The 17,431-nt window shown below is 39.5% G+C and overlaps 1 long non-coding RNA gene across 1 annotated transcript in view; it reads right to left on the minus strand.

The window, feature by feature from the left end:
* LOC121110298 overlaps positions 1–17,431 on the minus strand; it is a 71,842-nt gene that overhangs the window by 21,201 nt on the left and 33,210 nt on the right. Inside the window, exon 2 of the long non-coding RNA XR_005858559.2 lies at positions 4,395–4,562. This is a non-coding gene — a long non-coding RNA (uncharacterized LOC121110298). The remainder of the gene's footprint in view (positions 1–4,394; positions 4,563–17,431) is intronic.

Genomic DNA, 17,431 nt, shown 5'->3' on the forward strand with positions numbered 1-17,431 from the left:
GAGGCATTACTTTTGGAGCAGTACCAACTAATTTAGAAATCAGCAGGGATTGCACTGCCCCAAAAGCAGACTTCTAGGCTGTGACTCAGTTGTAAAGCAGCCCCTGGTCCCCCTGCACTGATCAACATGACTCTTGCACCTGGCATAAGTTTTTTCCACTCCTATAAACAAGCTCAGTTCTTCTGTGTGGTGCACCATGGGAGCCAGACCCAAAGCTCAGAGCAATCTCAATTCCACAGACCAAAATTAACACTACAAAAGGTGCTCTCTCCCCACACAGCCAGTTAGTAGATATGGATACTCACTGTAAGAAAGAAAGAGTGCTTCCAAGTCCTTTCTGTCTTAGGCAGGTGTGAACTGAATTCCAGTCACATTATTCAAGTTTATGATGATGTTTTTCCTGTTGTTGAATGTCAAATTTTACAAATATAAAAGGACAGAAGAGAGAAGAATAACACTCATGCAGTGTTAGAGGCATGGTTTTCAGTCATGTTTCATCCAATGAATTTATTAAATAAGACAGACTTTTTACAGGTAGAATATTATTTATGAAGCTGGGCTTTTTTCAGGCACTTGTCTACATTTTCCTTGTTAAATAAATAAATAAATAAATAATCAGAGCAAAAAATATTAATACCATAGAATCACAGAATGGCCTGGGTTGAAAAGGACCACAATGCCCATCTAGTTTCAACCCCCCTGCTATGTGCAGGGTCACCAACCACCAGACCAGGCTGCCCAGAGCCACATCCAGCCTGGCCTTGAGTGCCTCTAGGAATGGGGCATCCACAACTTCCTTGGGCAACCTGTTCCAGTGCGTCACCACCCTCTGGGTGAAAAAATGCCTCTTAATATCTAACCTAAACCTCCCCTGTCTCAGTTTAAGACCATCCCCCCTTGTCCTATCACTATCCACCCTCGTAAACAGTCGTTCCCCCTCGTGTTTATACTCTCCCTTCAAGTACTGGAAGGCCATAATGAGGTCTCCCCAGAGCCTTCTCTTCTCCAAGCTAAACAAGTCCAGTTCCCTCAACCTTTCCTCATAGGAGAGGTGCTCCAGCCCTCTGCTCATCTTAGTGGCCCTCCTCTGATATATTTGTCTCATATTACAGGTGCAAATTTGATGTAATTCTGTACAATGAATAGTCAGGTCATTGTAAGCGTATTTAAATAATTATAGCCAAATGAATCCTCATAAATAACTAGAGAAAATCACAATTAAATAAATGCTACTTAATAGTTTGGCTTTTACTTAGCTGTTAACATGTTTGTGTAGAAGGAAGAAGTTGATTTTTAATTAGAAAAGCATGTTTCCAAATAATTTTCTAAAAAAAATGTAAATTTATAAAACGCTGCACTAGTAGCTAAAGCCACTATGGAAAAGAAAGAAAAAAAGAAGAAGAAAGATAGAAAGAACTTAGCAAAAGCTAGACATAGCAAACCAAGTTATGAGAATGAAGAGAATATATCTAAATCACTGCACTATGATTTGCAATTAGATTTTTGAGCATATTTTCTTCCACCCAATTAAAAATAAGCAGAGTAGACTTGTGGAAAACAAAAACAATGCACAGAAAGTCTATGTATGAAAACCTGGCCCCTCTGAAGTCAAAAGCAAAATTTCCATTGACTAGCAGGTCTGGAATTTTTCTCTACACCTGTAAGCTCTCATTGACGTAGAGTACAGAAGCTAACCTGTAATCCCTTTTCTTTTATTTTTCCTTTTATACTGCTTGCTGTCATGAGTTTTTTGCCTGAGCCTTCAGTGACAAGTGCTCTAGGCACATCACTCAACTCACAGAATCCAAAGGTATGGCCTTAGAGAATGAAGAATCATACACTGCAGGAGAAGATCAGGTCTAAGACCATCTAAGGAATCTGAATGTGCACCGATCCATGGTGCATGATAAAATGTGCCTGAGGCTCCTGAAGGAACTGGCAGATGAAGTCACTAAGTTACTAAGCCATCCATCAGTTGCTGTCCGTCATTTTGAAAAGTTGTGCCAGTCTGGTGAATTTCCCACTGACTAGAAAAGAGGAAACAGCATTTGGTGGATAAGGGAAGAGCAACTGATTTTATCTAATTCATCTAACTGGACTTGTGCAAAATGCTTGAAAGTCTCCTTCACAACACACTTGTCTCGAAACTGAGGTGGCATTATTTTGATAGATAGACCACACAGACAATAAGGAATTGGCTAGATGGTTGAATTCAAAAATTTGTAGTCAATGGCTTGATGTCCAGATGGAGACCAATGACAAGTGGAGTCCCTGAAAGGTCTGTATTTAGCCTGGTATTATTTGATATCTCTGTTGGTGGCACAAACAGTAGGACTGCGTGCAAGTCTGCAGATGACAACAAGCTGAGTGGTGCAGTTGATATGCTGCAGGGAGGAGATGCCAGCCAGAGGGATGTTTACAGGATTGAGAGGTTGGCATATCAACAAAGCCAAGTGCCAAGGTTCTGCATCTGGATCAGGACAATCCCAAGTACAAATACAGGCTGGATGATGAGTGGATTGAAAGCAGCCCTGAGAAGAAGGACTTAGGTATGTTGGTGGATGAAAAATTGAACATGAGCTAGTGATATGTACTTGTGGCCTAGGAAGCCAACAACATTCTGAGCTTCTTCTCCCACTCTACTCAGCTCTGATGAGACCCTATTTGGAGTACTATGTTCAGCCCTGGAACCATAGCATAAGAAGGACAAGGACCTGCTGGAGTGGGTCTAGAGGAGGCCATGAGGGTGATCCGAGGACTGAAGCTGTACCAGTGCTAAATATAGTAAGAGAAATGCCTTTTTTGACTAGCTGGCTATGCTGTGTGTTTAATGCACCCCAAAATACAGTTTTTCCTTTTGTCTGCCAGGACACACTACTGGCTCATGCTAAGCCTTGCTTTTGACCAGTACCCACAGATCCGCTTCCACTGAGATGTTCTCCAGTCAAACATCTCTCAGTCTGTGCCTGTGTCCAGCATTACTTCTCCCATTCCAGGTGCAAAACATGGCATTTTCCCTTGCTGAACTTCATGCAGTTGCTGGCAGTCCGAACATGAAGGTTCAGCCAACAGTTGACAATTAAGCTCTGAGTTTATGCAGTACCCTGCCAAGTACTATAATCCTACAAGCAGTGTCCTACTTGTAGCAGACAGCTCACAGTTTACTCATGTTTTGACCAAGTACAGAATTTGATCTGTATATTGTCATCTGTATGACACACCTGTGTAACTTAGCAGATAGAAATGGAGTGTTAACCTGAAGATGTGGCAAGCTATTTGAAGAAATTAATTCAGACTAGGATGCTATTTAAATTATTTAGGCATCAGTGTTCTTTAAGTCGGTTGAAGGAAATGGACAACTCAAATGGTTTGAGTTTGATGTTTCACATTACATAAGGTGGCGGCATCTTGCCATGGACACTCTCTGTGACCATGGACAAGTTGCTTAACCTTTAAGTGCCTCCATTCCTCATTTGTAAAATAGATTGATCGCATTCCCTGCCAAAAGTGGAAGTCAAGTTAATAAAATGCAGCAGAGTATCTGAAGTTTTCAAAAACCACAGTAAGAAAGTGGTGGCTTATTTCAGGTACTGGTATGGGTGGGAATGTGGAATAGTGCAATTCACTGTCATGACTGCCAGTATGCAGAGCAGATCACTTCATCTACACAGAGCTGCATCGAGAGCAAAAGATCTCAAACAGCTTCAAAGGGGTTTAGTCACAGCAAGGCACGAAAATGACTGTCCTCTCTTTGGATTCCTGACAATATTTCAGCAGGATGCTGATGAGATTTTACTGACTTCCATTTCCATGAACATAGGCGTATCTGTCCCACTCCACTGCAAATGTTAACGTGTCCTTCAGATTACAGAATGATTAATATCTGATTTTAGGTATAAGATCCTGTGAAGGAGAGAGTGTGGATAATTATTTGGAGTACTCATAATTACAGTACGATGATTCTTTTTAGCTATTACTCAGTGCACTGTAACAAAGTAAAACTGAACTTCCCTTTTTCTGACGCAGTGCAAGTTGACACTAGGCACAAACACAAAGCTTGGTTTGTTATTATTTAAACTCCTTTAATCCTGACTACTGGTGCTTGTGGAGAAGGGAGGCATTCTTGGAGAGAAGCCATACTTTCTCAAATTGATTAAAAACACCTTTTGAACAATAAATAACTTTAGGGGACTGACCTTTAAATTTAAATGACACTGCAGATTTCTGCACTATAAAACAAGATTCCTTTTCCCAGCATTTTTCTGAACGTTGTGCTATTTAAGTACTCTTTTTGACAAGCTTCCGGCCTAAAGATCTGTTATTTACTTCTTGTCAAACAAGTATGCTTCTAGTAGACTTTACAGGTTAAAAATATACAAGAGAAACCAGCATACCTTTGTTCAGTGTGTGGATAAGTTTGATGCTGTTTGATCACATATAGATAGCACTGGAGAAATTGCTGGCATTGTTTCTTGTCATCTGATGAAACAGGGCAATAAATTTTACTGCAAGTTGGCAGCAGGAAGAGCTGCTGCAGGGCAGATCTGAAGGGGATGGTACTTCTGTAAGGATTGAAGGAGACAGTGAAAATTAGTGAAGAAGCAACAGTCAGCAAAGACAGATAAACCCAAGGGATTTGGACCCAACTATTTTTATTTATTTATTTATTATTATTATTTTTCCTGAAGAATTGGCTTCTGAACTCGCAGTCAGAATGAGATTTCAGTTTTCTTGATCTTGGAAAAGTAGGCAGCATAGCAAGAAAGTGACGTATGCAAACAAGGAAAAGAGCTATCCAGTGTGTCCAATGTGCAGACACATTAGTTTACCTTGTGAAAGTATCTCCCTCTTCAGAGATCTCACTTTCTTGAAAGGCTTGGCTGCATAAATGATGAGTCTGCAAATGATATATATATTTTTTTTCATAAACGTCACCAGGCTGTGCGTGCTGATCTACTGTTATCCAACTGCTCACCCTGCTCTCCTTGTTCCTTCTTTTCAGCCTTATATAAACTGATATAAAATTTCCTGTCAGAAAGATGTTTTGATGTTATTTTCACCCAGTCCCCACGTATCAAGGTCTGAGTGATTTGCTGATCACTCAGAAGTTTGCTGAAGACCTTGTGTTTCTCTTTAGATGCCTCTTTAGCAAACGGTTTCCATCACTAGATCTGTGGGCTGAGGGAAAGAAGAGCCTTTAACTCTTTTTATGAGTTTCAAATTGTATATTAAAGCATCAGTCACAAACTACCCCTTGAATTCAGTGCTACCTACTCTGCTATAGATGAAAACATTGGAAACACAAATGTCTTCTATGAGTTACCAGGTTCCACTGCAGTTTACAAAGAAAACACAAACATCATTAAAGGAAAGCATTTTCTTCAAAACTGTTTATTTGAGCTCCCAAGAGTCCTCTTCAAGACCTCAGAGAGAATCTAAATTTCAAAGATGGAGCATATGAATTCTAACCTAAGAACTTAAGTGCTGCAGTAGGCCTACTGCTTCTTGTAAGAAATGCTGCTTCATAGAAATTGGAGAGTTTATTTGCCCTTCTAAATGGATGTAGAGTTTATTAAAAGTCAGACAGAAACTCAGGTTTTGTATCAGCTTTGTCTGTGAGCAGTAATGAATCTTTAAGTCCAGAAAACTTAAATGCTAAATCAGGATGAGATTTTGCATCTTTATAATTTGCAGTAAAAGCCTACATAAAGAACAGATCATTAAAATGAAGTACAGCTGTAGTTATTATAAACTTTGAGTGATGCTTTTTCTCCTGGTATGAAAGAATTTTTTTACACCAAGAAAGAGAGATGCATCTCAGAGTGTAACACTACAGGAAACAGAGCAAATACATCTCATCCTTGTACTTATCCCTCGTGACCTTGAAGGTATACATTTTTGATTGTTGTCACAGAAATGAGTGTCTCTAAAGCTGTGGTCTGCATGTCATGCATTTGTAGCTGAAGCACTTCAGATGCATACTCTGAAATCTGTTTAATTGCATTAAAGCATATTTAATAGAATCATAGACTAGCTTAGGTTGGAGGGGACCCTGAAGACTATCATCCAGTCCCAACCCCCCTGCCATGGCCCAGTTGCCTCCCATCAGCTCAGACTGCCCAGGGCCCCCATCCAACCTGGCCTTCAACACCTCCAGAGTTGGGGCACCTATAGCTTCTCAGGGCAACCTGTGCCAGTGCCTCATCACTTCTGAGTGAACAATTTCCCCCTAAAATATAATCTAAATCTATCCTCCTTTGATTTAAAATAGTTCCCTCTTTTCCTATCAAATATTTCTAGCAGAACAGAAGGGCTAGATATGAAAAAGTAATATTTTATACTAGTATACTATATTTGTAATGAACAGCCAGGTATTTCAAAAGGTTCAGAAAAAGCCACCATAGTACTCCATGACTGTCTACCATGACATGGGTGTCACAACTGGTCACTTAAAAGAATGTGAGAGACCAGAATCTTTGAAGATCAGGTACATTGTTTATAATAGATGGTCTTTCCATCACACATGAACAGTCTTCTGAAAGCTTTTTACACCTACCTGAAGATTTACAGTGTGAAAGGAGATAGAAACTTCTATTTCCTCTGTATCATCACGAGGGCTGCTCCAAAAGTAATGTGTCTTATTTTAGTGTGTTGGCCCACAATGTCAGATGTGGATGTTGGTGGTATGGCAGTAGAGGTTGAACCTTCTGACCATATTCTGTTACATTTTGTTTCCATTTGACAAATGGCAGCAGAGTGGCAGTCTGATAAATGTTGTCTGGCATGGAGGTGCAGATAAAGCAAAGGTGTGTCCATGAATTCCTCCACGCGGAAAAAAATTGGCACCCAGTGTCATTCATCAATGGTTGCTGAACATTTACAGAAACCAAACCAGTGGATGTGAGCACAGTGAAGTGGTACGTGGTGTGTTCCAGCAGTGGTGACAGCAACAGTGGGCCACATCAACTGGTGCAGATTTTTACAAGAGTGGCATGCAGGGTCTTGTTCCTTGCTGGTAAAAATGCACAGCCAGTGGTTGAAAAACAGCATTTTGCAGCTGAGAATTTGCAAATAGTGTTGTGCTCTTTGTATTTGTTGTAGTTTCCATGGAAATAATTAGGAGACATTACTTCCAGTCTGACCTATGTATTTTGGTTGCATTTCTAGTTATCACAAAAGATGTACATTAACAATCACCAAAAGTGAAATTCTTTCCAGAATGTTTTGAATTTTAATCTGATTATTTTCATCAAAATAGAAAATTTCAATGGGAAAAGATTTTGTTTTCTGAGTTAAAATGTTTCAGATTTTTTTTTTTTACTTTAAAGTCTGTGTTTTGATAGAGTCTGTCTGTAAAAACATTACCTTTACTTCTGTCCAAAAGTATTCAAAGCTATTCAAAGTTCTGACATTTGTGAGATAAAACCTAAATAAAAGGCATTGTGAATTGGAAATAATTCATATAAATCTCTGTTATTTCAGCCAGCTTTGATCTTCACCTTCTTGAGCCAGAAAACAATTCATTCTTTTTTAATTACAGGCAAGTTCATTCCATGAGCCATGGCTCAACTGTATTAATCTTAGAATAAAACAAGTGTAAGTATATCACGAGTAGAAACAATTTTCTTTTTTCTGCAATGCTAGTATGACTATGCTTTAATATGGATGTGAAAGAAAATAATAATTTCAACAGCTAAAAATTGAGGATATAAATAATTTCCATTTGTGCCACTGTCTTTAATGTCGAATCACTAGAAGCAAAGAAATTATTTAATAAGAGAAGTTTATCAGTAGATTTGTTCACTTTTCTCAAATTGTGGCTCAAATGCACAAAAAAAGATAGAGAGAGAAGGAAAGAGAGGGAGGATTGGACTTTTTCTATAGTTAGCTTTAACGACTAGAGGTTGTTTATGTAACCCTTGAGAAACTCGCACTTTCAGGATGATCAATCTATCGTTTGGTGACCCCATGGCGAGGTGTTAGACCAAGGTCAGTGAGGACCAGGAGTGCTGTCAAAAGCTCAGCCATTTTCAGTGGGCTGTGCAAAGCATTCAGAGAGGCAATGCTACTCCTTTGGACCAGAAATTGAAGGATTTCCATCTCTACCTCAGTGTTATTTTAATGTTACCAACAGCTAAGAAAAAACTCTTGCTTCAGTCTTTAGGGACTGCCTTCAATATTTGATTCAGATGATTCCATATCACCAGAAGCACTAGTACCAAATTCTGAATGATTTTTCAGTAACCTGATGAGATAGAAGTTTTGTTCACACATTTTTGTAAATCTGCTCTTTTAAGGTCTATCCACTCAATGTTTCTTTCCATATGACCCAGTGATGCTGTGGATGACAGATTAGCAAACCATTTCTAACTCATATAAATTCAAACTCTGCATTCCTAAGATTGTAAAACTGACCATTTTTAGGTAAGACATGGTTTTGTCTATTTAAAGGTACTTCTACTGAAGTACTTTCTATTGGCCTTTTGGCTTTTCCATGGTAAAATTCTGTAATTTTAGTGACAGATACTGGATATTGCACAAAACTGCCTGAATAGCTCAATTTATCTGTTTTTTTCCATTCTTAAATATCAGTACCATAGATATTGTAATTGAGTGTGGTCAGGAACAAGATTCACTTTTTACTAAAAGAGGGAAAGGGACCCTAAAATTAACTTCCTATGAAATTAAATTCCATGGAAAATCATACTTTAGAGCAAATAAATGTGTCTTTCAAAGAATACAAAAAATAAAATAAAATAAAATAAAATAAAATAAAATAAAATAAAATAAAATAAAATAAATAAAACCAGTTAAAAAATAAGTAGTGTTCTAAAAAAAATGCAATACTTTATTTAAAAGTAACAGAATGAATAGCTGGTGGAACTTGAACAAAATAGCAAGTCTGGAATAGTGTAAGTATAAACCCTAGTAATATACAATTAATATGTATTTCTTTAAACAGGACTTTCAGGGGAAAAAAATATTTTGCTTATATTTTTCAAGAAACTATTTTCTGGAATAATGTAATGTATGCTGTTATCTACTAACATTTTTACACACAACTCTTTTTTTAATAAATTTTCTGATGCATTTCTGAAACTGGCAGGCTGCTATATATTTTGAACATTATTACTAAAATACTTGTTCACGTTTCCCTCATTATGAGGCTAAGACTCACAGACAAACACATATATGCAATCATGAGCTTGATGGCAGCCTTTGGAAACACTCTTGAGATCTACTTATACAAAGTATTATGTGAAAATTAGTAAGCATCGTAGTATGTTGGTCAAAAAAAAAAGTTCACCATCAAAAATAAATTGGCCGAACTGTATTTACAAGACAAACATTTTTAAAATGAGTGTCGTAACCCACAAAAATGAAACAGTGAATAAAATAACTGTTTTCCTATAAATACATTGGTTAACTGTAGCAAACACTACAATGTTATATTTCAAAGATGCTGCATGCACTGCAGAGAGAAGCTAACAACCTTTGATGACTATCAAACTGAAAGTACAAGAGCTAGCTCCCTCCCACATCTCCAATTTCATGAGCTTCTTGGTGTCTTTCTTTTCTTGAAATTTTAAATGCTTTAAAAATGAAAATAGAAATATTGAAATGAAATATGAAAATAGAAAATAGAAAAGAGGGAAAAAGCCTAAAGATGGGAAGAGAATAGTGGGTGAGGGGTTTTGACAGGTTTTTATGCCAGACGCATGTTACCACATGGTTCACATTACAGACCAGTGTATTAAGAGTGGACCACCACAACACAGGTGGAAGTGTGAGTCTGGGAGCCATTGAAGTTTGAATACTGAGAATTTTCCCAGTGTATCACAATTACAGAAACATCTGTGCTAAGTAATTTTGTGCTGATCTGCTGTGAAAATATGGTGTCCAACAGCCCTCAACATTGCTAATTTCTTGCTTGTTGTAGGGTGGTCTTGTGTTACATATTACAATCACTGGTTGCATAGCCATGAAATGGTTTCTTTTCTACACCTTCTTTTTATCTGTGTCTTTACTGATCCAGAATTTCCCATTTTCACATATAACATAATGAATATTCAAATAAAAGTAAAAATTATCTCAAAAAAAAAAATCCGTGTGGGAGACAGATCGTGAAATACCTTCTGTTCTATTAAACAGGTAGAGTAGCTCACATTTACACCACCTCCAGAATTAGAAGGCTGAAGGAGTGAATGTGAGCCAAACAATAAAACACTCAAGTTTTAAAAGGATAGTCTTTCCTAAGTTTAAAAACATTATGAAGAGACTCACTGTTTTAACTATCAGTTAAATTGAAGGACAGGACAGTACAGGAAGAAAGAAAGAAGGAAAAGAAAGAGAGGAAGAGAGGAAGAGAGAAAGAAAGAGAGAAAGAGAGAAAGAGAGAGAGAGAGAGAGAGAAAGAAAGAAAGAAAGAAAGAAAGAAAGAAAGAAAGAAAGAAAGAAAGAAAGAAAGAAAGAAAGAAAGAAAGAAAGAAAGAAAGAAAGAAAGAAAGAAAGAAAGAAAGAAAGAAAGAAAGAAAGAAAGAAAGAGAGAAAGAGAGAGAGAAGGAGAGAAAGAAAGAAAGAGAGAAAGAGAGAGAAAGAGAACGAAAGAACGAAAGGAAGAAAAGAAAGAAAAGAAAAGAGAAGAAAAGAGAAGAAAAGAGAAGAAAAGAGAAGAAAAGAGAAGAAAAGAGAAGAAAAGAGAAGAAAGGAAAAGAAAGGAAAAGAAAGGAAAAGAAAGGAAAAGAAAGGAAAAGAAAAGAAAAGAAAAGAAAAGAAAAGAAAAGAAAAGAAAAGAAAAGAAAAGAAAAGAAAAGAAAAGAAAAGAAAAGAAAAGAAAAGAAAAGAAAAGAAAAGAAAAGAAAAGAAAAGAAAAGAAAGGAAAAGAAAGGAAAAGAAAAGAGAAGCTCAGTCAGAAGGGACCTTCAAAGAACATCAAGTCCCACTGCCTGACCACTCCATTGCTAACCAAAACTTAAAGCACAGAAATTGCCCAAGTGCCTCTTGAACACTGACAGCCATGGGGTACCAGCCACCTCACCAGGAAGCATCTACCAGCGTTCAAACAGCCTCACAGTAAAGAAATTTTCCTAATATGCAGTCTGACCCTCCTCTGGTGAAGATCTGTGCCATTCCCACATGTCCTGCCATCAGTTACCAGGAGCAGAACTCAGCACCACACTCTACTTCCCCTTCTCGGGGAGCTGCAGAGAGCAGTGAGGTAACCTCTTGGCCTCCTCTTCCCCAGACCAACAGCCCAATGTCCTCAACCTCTCCTCATAAGGCATGCCTTCCAGCCCTGTTACAGCTCTGTTGTCCTCCTCTGGACAATTTCAAGGACTTTTTCATATCGTGAAGTGCAGAACTGCACACAGTATTCAAGGTGAAGGCACAGAAACACTAAATGTAGTGAGATAAATGCCCCTTTTGACCTTCTGGCTATCCTGTGTTTAATTCACCCCAAAATACATTTTGTTCTTTTGGTTGGCAGAGCACGTTGCTGGCTCGCTCTGAGCTGCTGTCACCAATACCTCCAGATCCCCTTCTGCTGAGCTGCTTTCCAGCCACTCATCTTGCCATCTTTAACTGTTTCTTCTCATGTTACTACATCCCCAGTGCAGAATCTGGCATTTAGCTTTCTTGAATTTCATGCTGTTGCTGATTGTCCAGTGTACCTAGATCCCTCTGCAAGGCCTCTTATCCCTTCTCCAAGGGAGTCAGCAGCAACTCCCAGTTTCTTATCATCACAAACTTGCATGCATTCCACTCTTGCATCCAGATCACTGATAAACATGTTAAAAAGGATTGGCCCTAGAATTGAGTCTTAATATTGCTAGTAAGTGGCTGCCAGTCAGCTATAGCCCCCCATTCAATAGAACTCTTTGAGTTCTACTACTCAGCTAGTTCATCACCCAGCATTGCACAGACCTGTTCAACTCACAGTTGGAATATTTATCCAGAAGGACACTGTGAGGGATGGTATCAAAGGCCTTGCTAAAATCCAGAAAGATTACATCTACTTCCTTCCTTTCATCCGCTAGGCACCTTACCATATTGTAGAAGAATATCAAATAAAGACAGAATTTTCCTTTCATGAACCCATGAATCCATGTTGATTATGCCTTATAACAGCTTTGTTCTTTAACTGCCATTCAGTATCCCCCAGGATAATCTACATAACTATCGCAGGGACTGAAGCTGAAATGAGAGGTCTGTAGTTTTCTGGGTCTTCTCTCTCACCTTTTTTTATATGGGTATAACATTGGCTAGTTTTTAGTCACTGGATCTCCCCAGACATTTGGTAAATTCTTAAGAAGGGTCCTGCTGTAACACCTACACCCTTATTATTCTGGGGTGAATCCAGTCAGGATCTGTTGTACTAGTCTGACTGAGACAGAGTTACCTTCTCTCAGCAGCCCATACAGCGATGTGCTCTGCACTTGTATCTAGAAACTCATTGATGTCACACCAATGTTTTGGCTGTTGCTGAGCAGTTCTGGTACAGTATCAAGGCTGACTCTCCCTCATCCCTGCTGCTTAGGAGACCATCCTCATCGAGTATCAGTCCAATGTTTTCTTAGACATCCTCGTTCTGTTTACACACTTTAAAAACCCTTCTTTGTTGTCTTACACCATCCTGGTTGGTGTCAACTGAAGTCAAGCTTTGGCGTTTCTTATTTTCCTCCTACAAATGTGAACTGCTGCACTGTAATCTCCCCGTGAAGCCTGCCTGACCTTGCTTCTAGAGATCATGTATTTCCTTCTTCCTCAACTCAAAGAGGAGTTCCCCCTTTGTCACTCCCATCCAGGAATAGCAAAAGAACAAGACTGTGCCAGGTAGGCACTTTTAGATATATTAAAAAATAGCACTAGCAGGACATCCCAGGCTGCAGCAATTTCCACTTGGCAAGAGGCAGAGCAAAGAAGAAAGTTTCTCTGAGTCTCGATATTCACAGAAGCAGCTCCTAGGAGGATGAAGCTTCCTCTCTCATCACCTCTCCCATCCCAGGAATGCTTTGAGTAAATAGCGTAGGCAAGGCCTGCTTTTGTTGTCATTGAAAAAAAGATCATTTTAAAAACTTTGAGTAAGAGGTTCCCATGGAATGAGAAAAGTACTTCCAGAGGACAGTTTATCCTGTCTCATAATCATCATCATCATTTAAAAGCTAGGATACATAACCATCCAAAAGGACTGGTATTGCTTCACTGACTACAGAATGAACCTCAGTAACTTTTTTAAACTAGATGTCTAATTTCTGAATGGTTTAAGTCAGGTGTAAAGGATTTCACCATCAATAATGTTGATGGGCCAGAATTCGTAGCAGTGACAGGCTTCTTTGAGGCACTGCACCAGCTGTGCTTCAAAACAAATCTCTCCTTTAATATGCTAGTCCTTAGCTGACAGGTAATTAGTAAAACCTACAGTCTATGTTAGGGATTAGCTCTGCCCTTTTCCTTTTACAGCCATTCAGTATAATTCTGCACAATGATATAAGCATGAAGACAGGAACAGCTTTTGTAAGATAAGTGATGCTGAGGGTATATCTGGGGCAGAATCAAACCATTTGGCTTGCCTGGCTACATTCCTTTCAAAAAGGGGATCTGCTTATTTGCACTGTACGTACAATTATACATTCACTCAAATTGAACCCAGATGTCAATAAATGCCCAGATGTTGAGCAAAGCAGAAAAAGGTAGCAGTGGAAAATTCTACTAGTGCTGTTAAGTAAAATGTATTATAACCTTATAGAGAAAGCTATCAGCCAAAGGAAAGCTGAGATTTCTTGTAGATCTTGCATTAAAAGTAGTGTTTGAGATTAAGATAGATACCAAACTAATATTATGATAATTTCCAACCGTTATCATGAAAGAAAAGAATATATCAAGATTTAAGCTAAAATTCTTTCCTAGCTGAGTGTTCATTTAAAAACTATGCAACAGTTCAACTCTGAAAGAAGCACTAAAATCTTACTCACTGAGATGCAGCTATCAAATCTTTTCAGAGAAGAGTTTTAGTGTTATTGGGTGCCCTGGATCTGAAAGCCTTTCTTACTTTATAAGGTTTGTGATGGGAGGACTTTGGTTAAACCCACACAAATTTCCAAGAATATTTTTCATTCATTGCATGGCTAAATCATCTGTTCAATGAATAACAACTCATAGCTACGTGCAAGAAATCTACTGCTTCTGAACAGAGCTTAGTTTACGAATGTTCACATTTTCATCAAAAGACAGCCATATTAACCAAATGCACCAAATGTCCTGTGCACAAAAGTCAACACAACTCCATCTGACCCATTTATACTAACAAGGCATTTGGTTCCTCACCCTCCTCTTGAAGATAATTTAATGTAAGCTGTGTGTGAATGGCAGACTCTTTCAGTTATTTTTTATGGGGAAAATAATGGTTTTGTGGGATTGTTATGAGTTTTCTTTTCATAGAATCATAGAATCGCTAAGGTTGGAAAAGACCCACAGGATCATCCAGTCCAACCATTTGCCCTTCACCAATGGTTTTCGCTAAACCATGTCCCTCAACACAACATCCAAACGCTCTTTGAACACCAACAGGGTCGGTGACTCCACCACCTCTCTGGGCAGCCCATTCCAGTGCCTGACCACCCTTTCAAAGGAGTAGTATTTCCTAATGTCCAGCCTGAATCTTCCCTGGCGCAGCTTGAAGCCATTCCCTCTAGTCCTATCACTAGTCACACGAGAGAAGAGGCTGACCCCCAGCTCACTACAACCTCCCTTCAGGTAGTTATAGAGAGCAATAAGGTCTCCCCTGAGCCTCCTCTTCTCCAGACTGAATAATCCCAGCTCCTTCAGCCGCTCTTCATAAGGCCTGTGCTCCAGACCCCTCACCAGCTTTGTTGCCCTCCTCTGGACACGCTCCAGGGCCTCGATGTCTTTCTTACAGTGAGGGGCCCAAAACTGGACACAGTACTCGAGGTGCGGCCTCACCAGTGCTGAGTACAGGGGGATAATTACTTCCCTGTTCCTGCTGGCCACACTATTTCTGATACAAGCTAGGATGCCATTGGCCTTCTTGGACACCTGGGCACACTGCTGGCTCATGTTCAGTCTAGCGTCAATCAACACCCCCAGGTCCATTTCCTCTACACAGTCTTCCAGCCACTCTGCCCCAAGCCTGTAGCGTTGCCTGGGGTTATTGCGGCCAAAGTGCAGGACCCGGCATTTGGTCTTGTTGAATCCCATCTCATTGGCTTCATCCCAGCTATCCAACCTATCCAGATCCCTCTGTAAGGCCTCGCTACCCTCAGGCAGATCAACACTTCCAGCCAGCTTGGTGTCATCTGCAAACTTACTGAGGGTGCACTCAATACCCTCATCCAGGTCATCAATAAAGATATTAAACAGGACAGGCCCCAGCACCAACCCCTGGGGAACACCACTCGTGACCGGTCGCCAGCTGGATTTAACTCCATTCACCACCACTCTCCAGGCCCGGCTCTCCAGCCACTTCCTTACCCAGCCAAGAGTGTATCTGTCCAAGCCACGGACTGCCAGCTTCTGGAGGAGAATACTGTGGGAGACAGTGTCAAAGGCTTTGCTGAAGTCTAGGTAGACCACATCAACAGCCTTTCCCTCATCCACCAGACGGGTCACTAGATCATAGAAGGAGATCAGGTTGGTCAAGCAGGACCTGCCCTTCGTGAACCCATGCTGGCTAGGCCTGATCCCCCGGTTGTCCCACACATGCCGCATGATCTCCCTCAAGAAAATCTGCTCCATAATCTTCCCCGGCACCGAGGTCAGGCTAACAGGCCTGTAGTTCCCCGGATCCTCCCTGCAGCCCTTCTTGTAGATAATTGTTCTTGTAGATTCTTGTAGATTTTGCTTTGTAGTTTTGTCATTCTCAAGAACTGGTGGCACATTTTTTCACATTGATTTCTGCCAAACAATCACTTTCAAATGAGAACTTTGAGAATGGATAGTGATCAATTAAGAAAGCTGTGAGTGAATTAAAAAGAGGATAGAATGGAGGAGTTATGCAACCTTAATTATATTTGACATTGCTCTTTTGGCTATAGACATCACAAAGGAAAAGCAAATTATGAATCCCTTTAACATTAACTTGTATTGTTCTTTCACACTATTCTTGTTTTGCTCAATGAAATAAAAAGTAAATACATAAGAAAATGTGTTTGAAGTATTGGTTATTCTAAACCAACACATTACTAAATCAAGAATATCCAACCAATGGGGGAATTAATAGGATGTTCAGAGGCATTAGCTTCACAATATCCATTTTCATGTTCTGAAAAATGTTCTAAAGGAATTGTTAGGACACAATATACAAAAGCTGACATAATAACTGATTGAATGAATGATGGTAGGAAGATGCACAAGTAGACAAATGAAGGCTTACTGTGCTTTAGGCCTAATTTTCATAAACTTTTACATGACATACTAATTTATAGGATTCACATGAAGAAAAAATATCACTATGAAATGCACATTCAGTACAGAGTATGAGAACTGCAAAATTAATTAAGAAGAATGGAAGCAAAAAAAAATAATTAAAATCTCTTTTTCTTTGTTAGTGAAAGAGAAAAGATAAAGAAAAAGCCAGGCCTTCTCAGTCTTTCCCTGAATGGGGCTGTGTGGCTATTTTTTCTACAGTTTCTAGGGTAACAAGCTGTTTCACTGATTAAGAGTAGCAGTTGAGTTCTCATTTTCTTCAGTATAAGGAAAGCACCAGTGGCGTTGACGTGGGGTAAACACCTCATCTCACACTGATAAGAAATGAAGCTACAGAGATAATCATTTGTGCCACCTTCGTCATAAAACCAGAGCCTAAGAAAATAGAAATCTAAGATGCTTCTAGGAAAGGAAAAAAAATAAAGCAGATACTGAGTTCTTGTTACTTCACATAAAGCAGGCCAGGACTAGGCTTCTGGCTGCGGGCTGAGGGATATGGCATGATCATATCCACATAGCTGAACCCCCACTGCATCAGAAATGGGTCCAGATTGCTCAGACGGTTCCCCAAACCTCTCCAGGCACTGTGCAGGAGACTGCTTGCTGCCCAGGGTCACATCCATGCCAGGGACCAGGCTAAGGGCTTAACATGAATTGCCTGCAAGGGCCCCAGCCCATACCACATCCCCTTTTCATTCACCAACACTGACACCACAGTGGGGAGTTGATCTGGGGAGCAGTGGCAGAGGAAAACTTGTGCAAAGTAAAGCAGTGCTGCCTCTGCAAAGAGGACATTTTGTCTGTAAGCTTTTGTTACTCAGCTTAAAGGCCTGCTTCGAGAGCAAAGCTGCACGTATTTCAATAGAAAATCAAGTCTCACCAAGTGTTGCCTAAGTTCTTACTGACTAATAAAGAGTCAGCAAATTTATGTTGTAGTAAAAACAACTGGGAGTAAAATTTCTTTTTTAAAAAAATACCCCATTCATCT

The sequence above is a fragment of the Gallus gallus genome, chromosome 3 (genome assembly GCF_016699485.2).
Source record: "Gallus gallus isolate bGalGal1 chromosome 3, bGalGal1.mat.broiler.GRCg7b, whole genome shotgun sequence".
Taxonomy (NCBI): Eukaryota; Metazoa; Chordata; class Aves; order Galliformes; family Phasianidae; genus Gallus; species Gallus gallus.